Source organism: Neolamprologus brichardi, chromosome 7, assembly GCF_056152115.1.
Source record: "Neolamprologus brichardi isolate AB-2024 chromosome 7, ASM5615211v1, whole genome shotgun sequence".
NCBI classification, from domain to species: Eukaryota; Metazoa; Chordata; class Actinopteri; order Cichliformes; family Cichlidae; genus Neolamprologus; species Neolamprologus brichardi.
Window position 1 is genome coordinate 8,759,474 of NC_142110.1, and position 21,478 is coordinate 8,780,951.

General features: G+C 41.9%; 1 pseudogene; it reads left to right on the forward strand.

Moving 5' to 3' along the window:
- The first annotated feature begins 2,978 nt into the window (after positions 1-2,978).
- On the forward strand, positions 2,979-5,144 carry LOC148101956 (uncharacterized; annotated as a pseudogene).
- The last annotated feature ends 16,334 nt before the right edge of the window (positions 5,145-21,478 follow it).

Sequence of the window (21,478 nt, forward strand, 5' to 3'; positions counted from 1 at the left end):
GTTAAACAGTAAGATATTGATAGACCTGTAGCTTGCTACTGTCAACAACCTTCTACTGCTTAGAGGTATTTCTAATTTGGCTTTCTGTTTTTCTTCTTTTTTTCACATATGGTGTACAAACAGTGTAATGACTGTGAATGCTTCTATGCTGGTAATGTCAGGGCTATGTGTGCGGGCAGGCGGAGATGAGGATCCTACGGTGGCCCCTAGAGACAAAGCACATACAAACTCCAAAACACTTGCAAACTCCAAAACACATGCAAACTCCAAAACACATGCAAACTCCAAAACACTTGCAAACTCCAAAACACTTGCAAACTCCAAAACACATGCAAACCCCAAAGCACATGCAAATTCCAAAACACAACGGAAGTGCTCCAGGACGCTAGGGGCAGTGGTGAGCTTTTGTTACCTAGTAACTACACAAGCCAGGATGTACCAATGACCGGATTTGGGGTCTGCAGCCTTAAAGGCCGCATTTTAAGGCCGATTACGTCACAGCGACACGACGAAGGCTGTCCCAATTCGAAGGCTGCTCGAAATGCGGCCCTCAAATGCATCCTTAATTTCCCTGAATTTTAAGGATGGGTCGCTGTAGCCTTCATGGCCCAACATATCCCAGATTTCATAGCGCGGCTGTGGTGTGGATAATTTTGCCGAAAAAAACGGCTGAAGCGGAGCCGCTGAAGAGTAAACTTTCAGAAGTAAGTACTGAATATTATGTCACTTATTTATGCGCAAATGTTTTTTATAATGAAGAACATTAAAACATTACTGTTGGCCACATGTCGGGAAAGTTATGTGACATTAGCGATGTTTGTACTAACTTGGTTTTAAAGCCTTTACTCCAAAATATACGCCGTTCAATACTTGACTTTAATCTTACAGAGAATGTGATGATTTTATGGATAATTAAAGTCAGTCATATATCCACAAACACAACAGGCTGAAAGTCAGTGATGCTGCTCCGTTTGCAGTACTGAATATCACAGCACAAGCAGGATTCACTGCACTGTTAATGTTAGCTATGTTATATTGCTGCCTCTGTTCGGTGGTGTCAAGCCAAATGGAGTTTAACGTGTGTTTGAACGAGCTGACGGTTCACTCGTTAAGCTGAAAGAAAGATGCTTTAATCACAGGAGTCACACATGTGTCCACTGTACCATCTGGGAACTCTTCTTGTTTCGTAATAACACAGTCCTCCTTCTTTTGTGCTGTTTTGTAGCAGTGTATACACCTGAGACTGTCACCTGTCTGTCTGTCCTGCACTCTCTCTCTTTTTCTTTCTCTCTGATTGTGTAATAAAAGTATGAACATGTATTTATGTTACACTTGTGTTTGAATCCTGCAGCTTATCACGCATTTGATTTCCATGTGTGACAACTGCAAGTGTCCAGAGTGAGGACAGACTGAGGGACTCACTGCTGCACATCATCTGTGAGGCTTTGCACCCCTGATGATCCACCAGGACTCAGCAGTGTGTGAGGAAGAGGAGGAGGAAGAGCCAGCAGCAGCTGACAGATGGAGAGAATAGACAGACTGTTCCCTGTTTGTGAAGGACTGCTAGGAAAGTTTAACATAACTAATTGTCTGTCCTGAATCAGTCTTATTAGGTAATGTTCAAATAATTTTATCATTCCAGTGTTTGCAGTGTGGGAGAAAGTACTCAGGGCCTTCAAGTGACACACTATGAAAGGAAGAAACACGTTTAATATTCAGAAACCTAAAGTATGTATCAGCAGCTGAATGGACCTAAAAATAAATGTTTGTTTCAGTTCTATGAAGCTTTGAGTATTTTGGATTAGTAGTACTGCTGTGTTTGTTGCATCATATTGCTGTAATTGTTTATATGCTTTATATATTCTGAGGTAAGTTGATCTATAGTGTTACATCATATTCTATAATGATGTTATGTGTTTGGATACTTTCTGCCCAGTTTGACCCATTTAGCAGAAGTCAGCCTGTTTAAGGCTCTGATATCTATTCTGTATGACTTAAAGCAGTTATGACATGGTCTGATTTTCTCACCCAATAAAGGAATATTCAATATATCAGTCTACTCTTCATTTTATCAGAAACAGTTATCACAGCTCATATAATTTCTTTTTACACGCGTATGTAAGCAATGAGCCAAATTTAGTAATGCCAACATACTGAAGGAACAACATTTCTCTCTTATATATGATACACCTATATATGCACTGTCAAAGATACTTGTCTTTGAGTGAAGATTTAAGGTGATAAGACCTATAAATAACTGCAACTTGAATCTGTACTGAGGCTCAGTATTTGACACAGAGTTCATGTTCACTGCTGTAATAGCTAATAATGATTAATATAATAACTATAATATTGGCCATATTATATTTACATTACCAAAGTGATATGACTTTAGTCTCATGAACAACATTAGCTAATTGTTATTTACTAACTAATCTTAAATGACTGTTCAGTACAGAAATTAAGCCCAAAAATCATGTTTTACTGTCCTGTGGTCTCAACCTCAGATACTTATCGAATCACACAAAGCTCTTGTAGAAACAAACAAACAAATGAACAAAATATGTTTTCCTTCATTTCTGTCAAACAAAGTTGTATGACACGTTTCCAGCGGTTAGTATCATGGTTGCTAGGCAACCTGGGAAGCACGACAGAGACTAGACCGTCCCATACAGACAAACTTGCCGTTTATTTTGCAAATCGAGCTCAACACTGCCCCTAGCGTCCTGGAGCACTTCCGTTGTGTTTTGGAATTTGCATGTGCTTTGGAGTTTGCAAGTGTTTTGGAGTTTGCATGTGTTTTGGAGTTTGCATGTGTTTTGGAGTTTGCAAGTGTTTTGGAGTTTGTACGTGCTTTGTCTCTAGGGGCCACCGTAGAAAACTCCCTAATATAGCGACAAAATCGCTAAGTTGGCAACACTGTTTTCAGGGTATTTAAAAAAATTCAAAACAAAACAAAACAAAACCGTGCATCTCAATGGGCATTCTCTGAGCATGCGCAGAATTACGCACAGCTGTCCTGTGATCCTGTGATCGAACAAAGGATCAAAGGCTCAAAGAGCACTGACGTCAAATTCGCGGCCACAAAAGTCCTTAAATACCCCCTCTTCACCTTCGCAAACACAGTTTTACTTGGAACATTTTCGGAAACAGCGAGTTGTGTTTTGCAAACCAGAAACCTTTCAGAAAGGGACTATTTTTAAACTTAAACAATTAAGCAAACATTTTTTCTTGTCGACACTTTGCATTAAACCTTTAAAGAAATGTCACACGAAACATTTAATAATTCACAGTCTGACAGAGAGATTCGAGAGGAATCACAAAGACTGTATGGGTTGATGGAGAGAGAAATACCTGACCCTATGGAGCTTCAAATGAAAATACAAGAACTCCAGTTGGAGTTGAGCACCCTAAAGTGCAAAAAGAATTATTATAAAGATCATTTCCATCAGTCAAGAGATAAGCTTAAAAACATGAAGGCTCAGTTGTCTCAGATTGAAAGTGAGAGAAACGAGCAAAAGAAAGAGAACACAGATCTCAAGGACTCTTTAGAGAGACTTGAGCAGCAAGTGGGAGAAGCTCACCATAAAACAATAAAAAAAGAAGAGATAATAGAAAAACAACATAGGGAAATATTTCAGAAGACAGAACTCACAGTTGAGCTGAAAAGAGAAATTTGTACTCTTCAGCGTCAGGTGAGACAGGCACTGGATGAAAAGCAGTCACAGGTGGAATCTCTGGAGGCTAAAATGCAGGAGCAGGTAAGCACAATTCAGAGGATGCACCATGACTTTCAAGAGAAAGAAGAATATCTCCTTAAAGAGAACAGCAGCATTGCTGCTGAGATAAAAAAATTAAAAACAGAGAACACAAATCTCAAGAAACATTTAGAAAATCTTGAGTATCAAGAAAAGACAACAGAAAGTCTGACACTACAAATATTTCTGCTGGAAGAAAAAGTCAAAAAGCAGAATTTCAAACTTGTTCATAAACAAGATCTCATAGATGAACTTTATGAACATCTTAACACGAAAAGAGAAATAATTAATAATCTTAAGGATGAGCTGACAAGGGAGGAGGAAGAAAAAGTATTAGCTGCTGTTCACAACATCACTGGTGAACCTCTGCAGCAGGAGAGTCTTGCTCATGAACTTGAGGGGCTTGTTTCTCCTGTCTCAGAACCATCTCCTGATGTGGACCCGACACAGGAGAATCTTGCTCCTGAACCTGAGGAGCTTGTTTCTCCTGTCTCAGAACCATCTCCTGATGTGGTCCCGACACAGGACAATCTTGGTCTTCAACCTTAAGAGCTTGATTCTCCTGTCTCAGAACCATCTCCTGACGTGGTTCCGACTAGTAGTGGTTCATGGCGTCATGGTGCCAAACGCCTACTTAAAATAGGTTTAGGTGTTGCCGCAGTAGGCCTTATTATACCTGCAGCTTACTGGGGCTTTTCAATGCTTTACAGTGATTGCCTTTTTAACTCTGCCTATAGCCTCCTTGAGCCATATTGCTACCTTAGTGATGGATTAGTTCCCTTTTAAAGACTAGTAATGATGGACTGCTTTTCATCCACAGTCCAGAAAACCATACGTTGTTCATGTTAGACAACATGAGCAACATTTAGCTAACTCGTGCTCTCATTTTTCTTTTCTTTTGCCTCTCACCCCCAACCAGTCGTGACAGATGGCTGCCCCTTCCTGAGCCTGGTTCTGTCAAAGGTTTCTTCCTGTTAAAAGGGAGTTTTTCCTTTCCACCGTGCCTAGTGCTTGCTCACAGGGGATCATTTGATTGTTGAGGTTTAATTTGCTTGAACTAAAAAAGTTCAACATTCTGGTGAGGGGTTCACATAGTAGGGAGCACTACAAAAGCTACAAATCTTTTAAAAAGATTTGTTAGCGGCAAATAAAAATAAAGAAAACAATTTTTGAAAAACATCTCTTACGGCTCTGTTTATTTGCTTAAATGAACACTTGTATTTTTTGTCATAGAAGAATATACATTGTCTTAAGTAAGTTTAATAATTTTAAATTTAGCCCTGTCACGGTTCTGGGTCAGTTTGACCCAGTACTTTGAGTTGTTATGTTTTGGTGTGTTTTTGCATTATGGATTGTTTTCTTATTCTCTTGTGGTGCTTTTGTTGGTTATGATGATGATGATGATGATGATGATGATGATGATTATTATTATTATTAATAATAATCCATGTTTTAGTTATTCTTGTTTAGGGATTAGTTCTTAGGTTTTGTGTTCTCGTGTTTATTGCTGGTTTAGTTCAGTGTCTAGTCTGTCTCTCTCTGTCCAGTCCGTGTCTTAGTTTAGTGTGTATTGTTTCCTGTTTTATTTTGAAGGATTGTGTCTTATGTCAGTGTGTCCAGCTTTGATCCCCTGACTCGTTAGCCCCAATCTCTCCCAGCTGTGTCTCCCTCCTGTTTTCCATTCCCTGATTACTTCCCTGTGTATATTAGCCCTGTGTTTGCCCTTGCTCAGTGTTGCGTCGTACCATCGGGTTATACTTGTGTGTTTTCGTGTTCAGTATTTTTGTGTTCAGTTCATGATTTGTTTTCTCCAGCAATGAAGTTGAGGTTTTGAGTTACAATTCTGTGTTCGAGTCCTGCATTTGGATCCTACGGTGGCCCCTAGAGACAAAGCACGTACAAACTCCAAAACACTTGCAAACTCCAAAACACTTGCAAACTCCAAAACACATGCAAACTCCAAAACACTTGCAAACTCCAAAACACTTGCAAACTCCAAAACACATGCAAACCCCAAAGCACATGCAAATTCCAAAACACAACGGAAGTGCTCCAGGACGCTAGGGGCAGTGTTGAGCTCGATTTGCAAAATAAACGGCAAGTTTGTCTGTATGGGACGGTCTAGTCTCTGTCGCGCTTCCCAGGTTGCCTAGCAACCATGATACTAACCGCTGGAAACGTGTCATACAACTTTGTTTGACAGAAATGAAGGAAAACATATTTTGTTCATTTGTTTGTTTGTTTCTACAAGAGCTTTGTGTGATTTGATAAGTATCTGAGGTTGAGACCACAGGACAGTAAAACATGATTTTTGGGCTTAATTTCTGTACTGAACAGTCATTTAAGATTAGTTAGTAAATAACAATTAGCTAATGTTGTTCATGAGACTAAAGTCATATCACTTTGGTAATGTAAATATAATATGGCCAATATTATAGTTATTATATTAATCATTATTAGCTATTACAGCAGTGAACATGAACTCTGTGTCAAATACTGAGCCTCAGTACAGATTCAAGTTGCAGTTATTTATAGGTCTTATCACCTTAAATCTTCACTCAAAGACAAGTATCTTTGACAGTGCATATATAGGTGTATCATATATAAGAGAGAAATGTTGTTCCTTCAGTATGTTGGCATTACTAAATTTGGCTCATTGCTTACATACGCGTGTAAAAAGAAATTATATGAGCTGTGATAACTGTTTCTGATAAAATGAAGAGTAGACTGATATATTGAATATTCCTTTATTGGGTGAGAAAATCAGACCATGTCATAACTGCTTTAAGTCATACAGAATAGATATCAGAGCCTTAAACAGGCTGACTTCTGCTAAATGGGTCAAACTGGGCAGAAAGTATCCAAACACATAACATCATTATAGAATATGATGTAACACTATAGATCAACTTACCTCAGAATATATAAAGCATATAAACAATTACAGCAATATGATGCAACAAACACAGCAGTACTACTAATCCAAAATACTCAAAGCTTCATAGAACTGAAACAAACATTTATTTTTAGGTCCATTCAGCTGCTGATACATACTTTAGGTTTCTGAATATTAAACTTGTTTCTTCCTTTCATAGTGTGTCACTTGAAGGCCCTGAGTACTTTCTCCCACACTGCAAACACTGGAATGATAAAATTATTTGAACATTACCTAATAAGACTGATTCAGGACAGACAATTAGTTATGTTAAACTTTCCTAGCAGTCCTTCACAAACAGGGAACAGTCTGTCTATTCTCTCCATCTGTCAGCTGCTGCTGGCTCTTCCTCCTCCTCTTCCTCACACACTGCTGAGTCCTGGTGGATCATCAGGGGTGCAAAGCCTCACAGATGATGTGCAGCAGTGAGTCCCTCAGTCTGTCCTCACTCTGGACACTTGCAGTTGTCACACATGGAAATCAAATGCGTGATAAGCTGCAGGATTCAAACACAAGTGTAACATAAATACATGTTCATACTTTTATTACACAATCAGAGAGAAAGAAAAAGAGAGAGAGTGCAGGACAGACAGACAGGTGACAGTCTCAGGTGTATACACTGCTACAAAACAGCACAAAAGAAGGAGGACTGTGTTATTACGAAACAAGAAGAGTTCCCAGATGGTACAGTGGACACATGTGTGACTCCTGTGATTAAAGCATCTTTCTTTCAGCTTAACGAGTGAACCGTCAGCTCGTTCAAACACACGTTAAACTCCATTTGGCTCGACACCACCGAACAGAGGCAGCAATATAACATAGCTAACATTAACAGTGCAGTGAATCCTGCTTGATATTCAGGACTGCAAACCGAGCAGCATCACTGACTTTCAGCCTGTTGTGTTTGTGGATATATGACTGACTTTAATTATCCATAAAATCATCACATTCTCTGTAAGATTAAAGTCAAGTATTGAACGGCGTATATTTTGGAGTAAAGGCTTTAAAACCAAGTTAGTACAAACATCGCTAATGTCACATAACTTTCCCGACATGTGGCCAACAGTAATGTTTTAATGTTCTTCATTATAAAAAACATTTGCGCATAAATAAGTGACATAATATTCAGTACTTACTTCTGAAAGTTTACTCTTCGGCGGCTCCGCTTCAGCCGTTTTTTTCGGCAAAATTATCCACACCACAGCCGCGCTATGAAATCTGGGATATGTTGGGCCATGAAGGCTACAGCGACCCATCCTTAAAATTCAGGGAAATTAAGGACGCATTTGAGGGCCGCATTTTGAGCAGCCTTCGAATTGGGCAAGCCTTCGTCATGTCGCTGTGATGTAATCGGCCTTAAAATGTGGCCTTTAAGGCTGCAGACCCCAAATCCGGTCATTGGTACATCCTGGCTTGTGTAGTTACTAGGTAACAAAAGCTCAACACTGCCCCTAGCGTCCTGGAGCACTTCCGTTGTGTTTTGGAATTTGCATGTGCTTTGGGGTTTGCATGTGTTTTGGAGTTTGCATGTGTTTTGGAGTTTGCATGTGTTTTGGAGTTTGCATGTGTTTTGGAGTTTGCATGTGTTTTGGAGTTTGCAAGTGTTTTGGAGTTTGTATGTGCTTTGTCTCTAGGGGCCACCGTACTTAACAGCCTTTTGGAAATGATTTTCATACTTTCATGTAACAGTAAAAAAGAAATAATCCCCCTTTTGTTGTAGATGCGTAGTATTAGATGGTGGGCTCCTGAAGCCATCAAATTGAAGAGGTGGAGGTGGAAGGACATCTGGTTGATGTACTACAACCCTCCAAGCTGGCTGTGGATGCTGGGAGGAGACAGCACTGTCTTATGAAGCCAAGTCAACCAGTGATACATGCAAACTTGTATCCTGGTGATAATTGGAGAGATGTCTGCCAATAAGTCTTTTGTGCAATATGAGGACATCTGAATAAGCAGCTCCCCCTAAAGCCTCCTGTGAGGTATACACCTTTAAAGAATATACTCTCATATTTCAGAGTTTAAGAACAATTTCAACCAAACAATAATCAAACACATAGAGAGGAAGAAACAGAGAAACACAGGAAACCCTAACCACCATGTTTGGAGGATCAGACTTTTTTGTTTTTGCTTTTTTCTTCAGTAATCAGACATATCATACTGCAATGTGTGCATACATGTACACAGAATAGCTTGAATGAAATGAAACCATAACAGTAGTATTTAACTAAAACTTCTAAAGTACCTTGTATTAAATATAATTGAACCTTTGTTTTTCATGTACTTTAAAATGAAAATAATGTTTAATGTCAGTTTTAGCACACATTCGAACATGAACATGGCCGCTGTCGTCTTCTTCCTCTCTCATTCTCTCTCTGTCTTCTCCCCTGACGATTTCCTCCTCTTTTTCCTTATTTCAGCACCTCCCGACAGTACCACAGTCCCACTCTTGGATGAAACAACAATGAAGTAGAACAAAGGAAGCTTTTATCACAAAAAAGTACATTTGGGATGTGTCCACTAATAAAAGGCACTTTTTTCTTGTTTAAAAACAAAAGTGAGAAATAAACTAATAATGTAGGTAAAACAGAAATATTTCCTGGATTTTTGCTTCTATGGTAGTGAGGTGCAGCAGGGTGTGTACTGATGAGGGCAGCCTGGCTCCTTCATTTAAATTTGGTCAGACTTTGAGGTCATATTGTGAGTTGCTAACCTCTGGATTAGCTCGCATGTCATCATCACACAGAAGATCTCAGAAACTGTAATGTCAATGTCAATGTTTTCATCCTGAATTGATTGAATAAAAATGGCAGTTTTATAAAAGTTACGCCTCCCTATTTTTGCCGTTTCCTGTCTTGGCTGCTTCATTCATGTTGGAAATATCATATCCACCAGCAAGCTGACTCTGAGGGAGACCATCAGCCTCAGCAGTGAAGGGCAGAAAGGTGCACGTGGAATACACATTATGGTATTCTACCAATTATGTAAGTGTTAAGAAAAAAATTAGATCTCTATGTTTTGATAATAGTTTTTCAACATCTAATATTTGAGATAATTCTGATCTTTTTGTCATTAATCTCTTGGATGAGCCCCCAACTGTGCATGGCCCCCTGGGCAAGTGTCCAGCATGCCCTTTGGGTGATCCAGCCCAGCCTGGATAGCAAAATGACTCTGGACCGGTGTTGTACCAAAAAGTGATTGTCTGTTCATATTTATTCTACTGTAAATGACTTGTTGGTATAGAATATATGAAACATATGTCAAATGTTTCCTCGTGAATGATATCATCCCTTCTATCCCTTTGAAGACGTGAGGCTCCATAAATGCTAAAGAGGTAAGTGTTATTTCTCAGTTGCAATTAATAGAAAATAAACTGTAGAAAAATAAACAAAAGAAAGAAGAAGAGAAATAACAATTTAACATAAACCCGTGACACACTCCAGGGTAGGGCTGGGCCATATCATACCATTCACGATAATACGGGTGTAATGTTGGGCAATGATAAGAAAATGAAATATCGCAATAGAATATGGGTAAAACGCGCATGCCCAGTGCCTTTGTTTACATACGCACATGGCGGCGACGCAGAATGAGAGGAGCGAAAGTAGATCGTTGAATGAAGAAGAATGAAACGGATGAACCAGAATTGGTTTGTAAAAATGCTGCAACTTCAGTGGTGTGGAACTGGCTTACCTTTCGTCCATCAGATACACAACAAAGCACTATTTTGATAGCGCATGCTAGGGCTGTCGTTATTACCGTGTTTTTTGGAAAATACGGCACACTTAAGATCAATCCTTTGATAATATTTTTTTTAGTCGCATTTGCGACCAAATTGGTCGCACCCTAGAGCCCTGCAAGAGGATAGCAGAAATGGCAACAAATATAACAATAAAGATATTTTAGTTGGCGTAGAAGGACTAATGTGTTTTACCAAAATAAAGAAGAGATTGCAGGCTCTTTAACAGATCCGTGAACGGAGTCCGGATCGGAGTCCACTTGCACAGCGAGTCTGGAACTTGATTTGGATCCGGTCGTTTCCCAGATCATCCGACCCGGATCCGCTGTTGATTATAAGCTAGAATGATGCCCGCTAATGTTTGGCTCGTGTCCTAACGGCTATTACGGCAGCCAAGGAGAGCCCTTAATCTCCTACAAGGAGACTTTACACAGGTTAGTGTTGGTCTACATGTTCTTTGCTGTCATCCACTGACATAGATGCATGTTTTGTAATCATAATCCATTTGTTCTTCCATGTACATTTTTTCTTACATGATTTTGTTTTTTCTGTGCAGAATTTTCAAAAGGCGACGGCCCCGTCCAGTCCCTGACAATAATGACCAAGACACAGTTGAATACAACACTGACGACCGTGACACTGTGGACTACAACACTGATGATTTTGTTGACTACAGTAGTAACAGCAGCAGAGGTCTCTTTAGAGCCATCAAGGCATTGGGACTTTTGGTCCTCCTGCTGGCCTTGTGGTAGTACTACGTGCTTTTCTTCTGGATTAAGCTTCTCTTCTTATTCTCTGTTTCTCTTCATCCACCAGGATTGATTTTCAGTATTGGAGGGCTGAAAATGGACTTTTCCACCCTGTTCATGAGTGAGGTATGAAAATCATATGAAGCTCATAATATATTCCCTGAAAATTACTCAGATAATGCCGGTTTATTATATATTATTATTAAATAGACTTTTCAATCCAGAGTACTTCAAGATTAGCACCCGCTGCTATCTGTATATCCTCCCTCATAGTAATCACAGTATTCCTAAATTTACCATCCTTTCAAGAGTTAAAAAACTTTTGTCCGACTAACCCATCTTGGTTTTTTTTGTGTCTCAGGATCACAAAGTAGATGTCATCCACTCCGTCACACTGCATGTGTTGAACAACTGGGGCAATTATAATCTGTTGTTGTTGTTGTTGTGAAATAACTGAAATAAAAATTTCAATTCAATTCGAATTCAATCACGAGTATTCTTGTCTGTACAGCTTACGAGTTCATTCTTTATGTATAAAAGAAAAGAGAGGAAAAATGTGAAAGTGAATCAGACTCCAAAACATATTTAAATAATTGTATTAGATCCAAAACATCCGGAAGCATAAACACAAATAACCACACACACAGAGACGGGGGAAAGCAGAGAAAACAACAAAACACTACTACACATGGAAAATAAACATATTTATAAGGACCTCCCGAGGAGGACGACCCATGAGGATCGCCAGCCCGAGGTACAAAAAGACATAAGTCCTGGGTCCCCAGATCCAGGCCATGATATAAAGTGGTCAGTGTTACTGTTCTCCCAGGCAGTATTATAAAGGGTAGTATCCAGGCATCCATGAAAAAGAAGATTTATAAGGTTGAGGTGAGTTAGAAGTAAGCTAGCCAGCTGACATGATATATTTTGTACCGGCTAATGTATTTAATAAAACACACATACAACACTGCTAAAACAGTGGAAGTAAACAAAATTGAAAATCTCCATAACAGAGTTTTTTGGAGAGTTAGTTATATTAGCCTAGTTGAGATTATCTATCTGCCGGGTGACTAGCTACAGTGTTGCCAGTACACACAGCAGCACTGCAAGTGTTTGTTAGAATGTTTAGGGTAAGCATTAACTTTCTTTCAATGTACGTGCATGTTGAGGGTCAGTCAGTGAGGTTCAGCTCCTGTGAGTGCCCGATTGGCAAAGATAAGTGCCATCATATGGCTGCATTATTGATTTGGGTGGAGAAGAATGTGTATCGCACTGATGTGGAATGTGTATAGAAGAGCGTGAAATTATCCAAAGCAGAAGAAATTACTGCTTTTCGCTACTCAGGTTAAACAAACCCCAAACCCCAGCAGCAGTCTATTGTATTGAGTGTCCACTAAAATTAAAATAAAAGCGTTCTAACATCTCACTTGCTTGTTTTTATTAAGGCATACATGTACACTATTTTTATTAATAGATATTTCGCTACTGAGGTTAAACATGATATATAAGTCACTTAGATAACTTCTAAATGTTAAGTTTGGTTTATTTCAGTGTTTTATTTGTTCCTGAGTAAATCGGTTTGGCTGTGATTAAAGTTAAGCTTCATAACATATTACTCACAGTTAAATTAAAAGGGGACGGCAGTAAAAACTCCAGACATGTGACATCATCAAGTACGCTGGTGTTCCAATTGTACAAATCGCAAGGCCTTGCTCGGGTTCTCGGCAAGTCCGTACTACCGTGCTTTCTCGGCAAGTCCGGTCTCACCGAGAACGCGAGTATGTACTCGCGTACTTAGAATTGAGAAAGGGCCATGCTGCTAGTGATGGGAGCCGAAAGATCTAAAGGGAGCCGGATCTTTTGGCTCCCAACTAATGATGTGTGGATTGATCCTGAAATATCAATTCCTCCGATACCAATCATTTATGTTCTAGAATCGATTCTCACATTAAAATATCGATATTTTAGTAATTTAGAGTAAATTTGTAGTTTGTGGTGGACCACTGGAGGGCTCCACTCACACCCAGTTCTCAGGAAGTGTTGTTGCTGTGTTTTGGAGGGAAAAGAGTTCAGTTGTGTGGTGATAAGTAATAAACGAGCAGTGTCAATCGAGAGCTCTCGTGTCGTCTGTGTTTACCTCCACATTGGTGACCCCTGACTTGAACATGTTGCAGTCCGATGGTGGCACCGACTCCGCTCTGGATGCATCAGCAGCCGCCAGCCCTCTGCCTCCGGCTGCAGCTACGTTTGCTGTGGCGCTCGAGCTGCCGGACTTTTGGCTTCACGATCCCCCGTCGTGGTTCGTGCACGTGGAGGCTCAGTTCGCCCTTCGTGGCATCTCGGCTTACGACACGAAATATCACCATGTAGTGGCTTCTCTCGACCCGCTAGCCACCCGTCGTGCGTTGACTCTCCTCCTATGCCCTCTCCGACGCAGAGCGAGCCGAGAAGCTCCTCTCCCTCTCAGGCCTGGGTGGCGGTACGGCTCTCGAACTGATGGAGCACATGCTATCCTTTCTCGGACCGGACGACGGGGGATTCCTCTTCGCCCACATATTCCTCCGACAGCTGCCGGCGGCCGTGAGAGCCGGCCTCGCCAACTCTCCGCTTCTGGGCACGAAGGATTATCGCTCCCTGGCTGAGGACGCGGATCGTATTCTCCTGGCTACCCGCACTTTCCACGATCACGACCTAGTTCCAGCTTCGCCGGCGGCGCCTTCCACTTCCCCACTGACCTGCTCCGACGTCTCCGATCCTTCGCTGACGGCAAAGATCGCGGCACAGCGACACCACGGACGGGACCTCTGTTTCTACCATCAGCGTTTTGGCGCCAGAGCGCGCCGCTGCCTGCCGCCTTGTGCTTTTCCGACCCTGGGACGTGTTTACCTCCACAAGTTTATCATTAACAGGAACACAGTGGAAAGAAACTATAACATTCGGATTGTCTACATTCAAAGGAACTACTTCCTCTTCCGCCTTTCATAGTCATGTTCGAAATACGGCTGTATAAATGTCTCGCAGCCCCTTGGCGTGCGCACTAGGGCTGGGTATCTCACTGATTTCTAGAAATTCGATTCACGATTCGATTTAATTCGATTCAATTCGATTCGATTCGAATCTGGGAAATTTTGACAGTCAGAAATATTATAATTCAGATACATTTACATATTTTTGTATCTATAAAAAGGAAGCTGACACATTATCAAAGGTGTAAGCATCACAGCAGATGCCTTTGTGTCAAAGTAGCTGAAGATGAAACACAGAAAAACATGAAGGCGATTTTCCTGGCCTGGGATTTTATAAAAATATTCTGCAGTACATCAAAAACGAAAGAAAACCATTAATCAACACATGAACATTACCTCTGAAGTTACAGCGGTTTTATTAGAGACACGGCTAAGCGTTTTGCATTTTGTATAATTTTAAAAATTTTAAATTTGTTCAGTATTGAACGGCAGAAATTAGGTTTTCTTTTCAGAAGTATATAAAATGAAAAAAAAAAAAAACGTCGGCTGACAGCGCTGTAAACAACGGTAGACTTGTGCGTAACAAGCAAGCGAATAATGCAGAAAACAGTAAGGAGAGAGGGGGGAGAGGGAGAGAGCGAGAGAGAGAGCTGTGCATCGTGGTCGAAGCAAAATAGTAAAAGTAAGAGTGACAAACATCAAACATGACGATGTTTATGTGACGCGTAGTTTGGATCTTCTTTTGCTGCTGGTTCGGTCAATATTGTTTGGAGAGACATCAAACTAAGAGCTTTAGAATCAGCTCATAAAGGGCGTAAACACAAAGCGCGACCCGCCGACAGATCAGAATCAGCGAGCTGTCGGCTTTCAGCCCCGACTGTGAGAAAGGTGACATCTAACTGATTCTGATCTGCGGGTCCGCGCTGTGTGTTTACGTCTTTGTGCAGAATCCGTGTTCCTGCTCTCATTTACTGTCTTAGCTGTTTGGTGGTTGTTGAAATTTTGTGAGATTTCACAAGAGATTCTGGCATTTCGGGCAAAATAAATGTATATTAAAAAATCGATTCAGGATTTTAATGAATCGATTTTACGTTATCCAAGCCAGAATTTTAATCGATAAATTGATTATAAAAACCCACCCCTAGTGCGCACCCACAACAATGGCTGAGTGTAATTGGAGTCATGTGTGGATGTATTTTACCGCCACAAACAGCTGAGACGTGGTTTGCGATATATGTGGCATATATGTATGCTCCAAGAGTGAGGTGTTGTGGCCATACTAGGGAGACATTCAAAAGGGCTGTTGGGGGTGTGTGTGATAAATACATTTTTCAGGGTTTATTTATCGGATAAAATACGTTAAATGTCACCGTTATTATTGGCTGGCCTAGAAACAGCGGGGGTGTCCAAATTCAGAGGCTGCTTCCACCTGAGGACCCGGCCTTCGCGGTCTAAAGAAAGCTGGGTAGTACGTCACGAGCTCCCTCGGTGGAGTGAAACTCTGCCGTCTGCTCCTTGCTATCTAAAATATAACCAGGCACTGACTTAAACTCTCGACAGTCTCACACTTCTGTTTAATCAGTTTTCTGTTTGACGTTTATTCAGCTGTGTGAAAACCCCAGAGGAACCCACCTGAGGGATTAATAAAGTTAAATTCAATTTAATCTAATCTAATAACTTTAATCTCAGCCAAACCGATTTACTCACGAACAAATAAAACACTGAAAAAGCTGAACAATAACATTTTTAAGTTATCAAAGTGACTTATATATCATGTTTAACCCGAGTAGCGAAAGACCGCGGGGTTTGAAAACGATGTGTTGATCGGCTCAGATATTTGAAGTTTACACAGCTACATTCTCACCTGAAAATATGTTAAAAGTTTTTTTGCAACCTAGCAAGAGAAATAAGAGTAATATTAAAACTAAGTAGCTGCAGTAGTAGTAGCCATTGTTGGAAACTGGAATTAGCTGGGCCGCGCTATAAATTCTGCGATATGGTTTTTCAATTTTGTTGTCCGGGTGAAAAATCGGAAAAAATTCGGGAGAATGGTGGCTACCGGGAGATTTTCGGGAGGTGCACTGAAATTCGGTAATCATATCACATAATATGACGAGCATATTGTAACCAACTTTAAGGTATAAAGGTGAATTACAGCGCAATAATTACTTGGGCTTGTAATAAGACCCTGGCCAGAATCAGAAGACACCAAATTCGTATGGAGCCAAAGTATTGAGCAGCAATAATGACCTGGACACAATGTTAACTTTTGAGTAGCCACTCTTGTATTGTTACAAGGTATAACAGATATTTGTCCAATTTGTACAGATAAAGTAAAAAAATAAAATAAAATAAAATAAATAGTGTGCACACTCAAACAAAATAAAAGTACTCGTTGGGGCCCTTTAAGAATTTAGAGTTAAGCTGGCGATAGCCAACTTCAAAGGTCCTTGTGAGTGTAATTGGAATGTATGAGTGTGTGGTGTGTATCTTCTTTTGGGGTAGATCGTCCTCAAAGTGGTTGGCTCGCCATCTATCACAACCGGAATATCGTCCTGGTCCTTGGACTTTTCTGTCCTCTCCAAAAAAAACCTGACCTATAATCCAGGTCATAAAGTGTACATTCTAGTCAGTCTGTTTCAGATGCATTGTTTAAGGTTAAAATGTAAAATCAAAATATTGCATCAACCTCATATTCATTGCATCAACATCTTAAATCTTATCAAATCTCACAGTTCTGTTGTACAACATTCAATTTTCAAATATATCAAATATGAGAACTAAACATCTAAGTTGCTCAAATTTCTCTATTCACGTAAACATTAATTAAACAATACTTATGGTAAGTAACCATTGACATTCAAAATACAATACACCATAACAAATTCAGAACTATGTGCAAATAAGCAACAAAATATACATGTGAGTTCAGTTCAGAGGTATTAAAGCAGTGTGCTTAATTTCTCCACACTATAGGCCTATTCGTGAGAGAGAAATGCACTAAAAATTACCCTCTAGGTTACTTTAACTCACAGTGAACTGCCAAAAATTAGCTTTAGAGCGGCTAATAACATGTTGCTCACCGTTGCTCTGTTTCACAAAAGCTCAACATACACTGGTGTCGGAATTGCAGCAGCTCTCCGGATGAAAGGTGAGTGGTTAGCCTGTGAGACACCAAGCTAGCATTAGCGTGATCACGACGGTAAGTCTCTACAACTTTTTTTCCTTCGGAATAACACTTCTCTTACCGACGTTGCTTCTCTCCTTCATCCAGCCACTCGACTCCGGATTTCCAGCAGGTAAGTATGCTGGCTTCCTTTCCTCTCAATTCTGAGTTTTTCCCTCTCTTTTGTCCGTGGATTTCTCGATTTGAGTAGCAGATGCCTCCACTCCTCTTGCTGAGATGAGAAAAAACCCGGGAACTCCATGCACCTTCACCTCACTTCCTGGCTGACAGGGTCAATGCGGCCTGGGTAGGCTCTGATTGGTTGCTGAGCTAGTTGCCCTCACGTGGGGTGAACTGAGAGGTGCATTCAATGGTCATAGGAAATATGACGCTTTGTTGGTGTGGACAGTTAAAATAAAGAGAATAAATACTCTTTCTTCTCTATTATTGGTGTAAATGTGTTGTTTTTTCCATCTGGGCTACACCCTCCCCTCCTGAACTCATGCACGTCCCTGTGCATGGTAGACAGTTAAATGATGATTATTTGACGGGTCAAGGAAGAGGGCGGAACAGGCTCTTCACCATCACTGATGACATCTGCCCAAGCTGAAGACAGTCCTTGCAAGAATGATTTTGCTGCAGTGATCAGAGGATTGCCTAATTCCGTATAGTCAAGCCGTCGTGGCGGACGACGGTTTCTCTCAGATCTCCTTACAGAATCTGTATCTGCGTTTTCCCTTGTATCCACTGGGACTGTCTCCTCCATTCTCTCCTCAGGATTCGCACCTCTGGTGCCAGCCTCCTGAAATGGAAGTTGCCTTTCTTGGACATCTGGGTCATCAACGGGTGAGTCATTTTCAGTTAAAGTTGTTTTATCCACTTGTTCGGTCGGTGTGACTCCATTGGTAGATAAGTACTCAGTATTATCTGTAGTACTGTTAGGCATATCAGGTATGTTGCCAAAATCAGATTGGCTGTCAGCATCAGGTGGGTTGTCAATATCAGGAACATTTACAGGACTCTCACTCACTGTGTGGACAGGGGGACTCAACCAAACAGGAATAAGCAGATCATCTTCTTCGTCTGAGGGGTTCTCTTCCTCTAGCTCCGGATTTGCACGGGTTCTTGGCCTGCGTGACACTGGCTTCTGTACATGCTCACTGCTTTCCTCCACAGGTAGGTAGCCACATGGTAGCAACAGATCCCGGTGTAGTGTTCTTAGGGGACCGTCTTTGTTTTCAGGCTTAACCGTATATACTGGGAGGTTACCTGCCCTTCTCACCACTACATGCACAGTGTGTTCCCACTTGTCTGAAATCTTATGTTTCCCCCGGATACGAACATTCCTGACCAGTACCCGATCTCCAGCTTCCAAGTCTGAGGCAGTTACATATCTGTCAAACCTCATTTTGTTCTTGTGAGCTATCTTTGCAGCCTTGTCCATAGCTAACTTGTAGCTTTCTTTGAGACGTGACTTGAGCTTTTGCACATATTCAGAGTGAGATGAGTGTTGTTCCTCTTGTACTGGTAAGTTGAATGCAAGGTCAACTGGCAACCGAGGTTGGCGTCCGAACATCAGTTCGTACGGGGTGAAACCAGTCACTTCATTCCTGGTGCAGTTATAAGCGTGGACCAGGGGTCTTACATGGTCACGCCAACAGGACTTATCTTGATCACGGAGAGTGCCCAACATGTCAAGCAAGGTACGATTAAATCGTTCCACAGGATTGCCCCTAGGATGGTATGGGGTTGTCCTCACCTTGTGGATACCAGCCACCTGACAGAGTTCCTTGATTGTGCGGGACTCGAAATCGGGACCCTGGTCACTATGCAATTTTTCTGGGATGCCATAGTGTACCATAAAGTTCTCCCACAGACACCTTGCCACTGTGCGGGCCTTTTGATTAGGTGTTGGGATAGCAACTGCAAACTTAGTGAAGTGGTCCGTGATCACCAATATATCCTTGGTTCCACTCTTGTCAGCTTCCAGAGACAAGAAGTCCATGCACAAGAGTTCAAGAGGTCGTGTCGTATTAATGTTGACCAAGGGGGCTGCTCTTTCAGGCCGTGCCTTCCTCCGCACGCACCTGCCACACGTCTTCACCTTCCTTTCCACGTCCAAAGCCATCCTTGGCCAATAAAATCTTGTCCTTACAAGGTCCAGTGTACGATCGACTCCCATGTGACCCATATGGTCATGCAGGCTGGTGAGGACTGTGTTGCGAAGCTCAGCTGGAAGTACAAGCTGGTAGGTTGTCTGGGACCCCTCTTGGCGTCGCCGATACAAGACATTGTTGCGGAGCTCAAGACGGTTAAGCTCTCGGAGGAGCAGTGGAAGTTCAGGGAGCTGTGTACGCACGGTTGGAGGTGGTGTGTCCCCATATTCGATCTGGGAAATAACATGCTTTATACACTGATCGGCTCTTTGCTTGTCTGCTAGCTCTGCCTCTGTTAGATGGGGAATGGTTGGCAGACCTCCAAACTGTTCCTCTTGCCCATAGCTATCAGGTACAGCACTAGGAGACATAGCAAGCACCTCCACCAAGGCAACACAATCTGCATCTGCCTCTCTTTCATCGTCAGGACTGACGCTGTAGGTGAACTGCCTCTCACAGATTGCTTTCACCACAGACTGATTTACGGCATTGATGTTGTCTGGATCACAAAGGTGATCTTGAGTGAACTGTTGAATGCGTTCAATCTCCTTTTGTGATTTCAGATCGTCCACTAGCCCTCCGTGTGGTCTGCGCGATAATCCATCCGCATCTCCATTCTGCTTCCCTGGACGATAGAGGAGTTTGAAAGAGAATGTGGACAGTGCTGCTAGCCACCTATAGCTAGTTGCGTCAAGCTTTGCTGAAGTCAGAATGTAAGTCAGCGGATTACTATCCGTTACAACGGTGAAGTGGTTGCCGTAGAGATAGTCGCTGAACTTTTCTGTAACTGACCACTTGAGCGCCAGAAACTCCAACTTGTGCGCTGGATAGCGATTTTCGCTCCGTGACAGCCCTCTACTTGCATAGCCTATGACTCTAAGTTGTCCCTCTTGCTCCTGATACAATACAGCACCGAGCCCGGTGGTACTGGCATCGGTGTGCAGTATATAGGGTTTCTGGGGGTCAGCGAAGGCAAGTACAGGGGCAGTGGTGAGACTTTGGATGACTGACTCAAAGGCTTGCTGGCAAGCTGGTGTCCAGCGACCTCCGAAAGGGTCTTTTGGGTCATGGTACTGATGTGCACTTTGTCTTGCGTTTACTTTTGATTTCTTGTGGCTAGGTGGGTACCCCGAGGTTAAGTTGTGGAGAGGTTTCACAATGCTGGAATACCCCTTAACGAACCTTCTATAATACCCAGCAAAACCAAGAAACGACTTTAACTCTCGCAGAGTCTGGGGGACAGGCCATGTTTTAAGAGCCAAAATCTTCTCAGGGTCAGTCTGAACACCATTTCTGGAGACCACATGTCCCAGATAACGGACTGAAGTCTGGAAGAAGACGCATTTCTCTGGTGACAGCTTTAACCCAAACTCTTTTAGACGAGTGAGCACTTTCATGAGTCTTTCTTCGTGTTCCTCAAGGGTTCGAGAGAATACTATCACGTCATCAAGAAAGACCAATGCATCCTTCAAATGCATATCCCCCATGCACCGCTCCATTAACCTCTGGAACGTGCTGGGGGCGTTCGTTACACCCTGAGGCATTCTGTTGAACTCCCAGAAGCCGAGAGGGCACACGAAGGCCGTCTTCGGTTTGTCTGCTTCTTCGACCTCGATCTGGTAGTACCCTGATTTTAGATCAAGAACAGAGAACCACTGTGAACCATTGAGGGCTGAGAATGTGTCCTCTAGCTTCGGAAGGCTGTACGCATCTTTTATAGTCTGGAGGTTTAGACGCCTATAATCAATGCACAACCGGACTTGGCCGTTCTTTTTCCGGACTACCACTATAGGTGACGCAAATGGGGACTCTGACTCTCTAATAACTCCTGCATCAAGGAGTTCCTGAATGTGCTTCCGGACAGCCTCAATGTCCCGTGGGTGGATTGGCCGGGCACGTAGTTTGAAAGGCGTGTCATCTGAAAGTTTTATATGATGTCGCACCTGATCCGTCCGGCCAAAATCCAGGTCATGCTGTGCAAACACCTCAGGCATGCCACTGAGCTGCTGAGT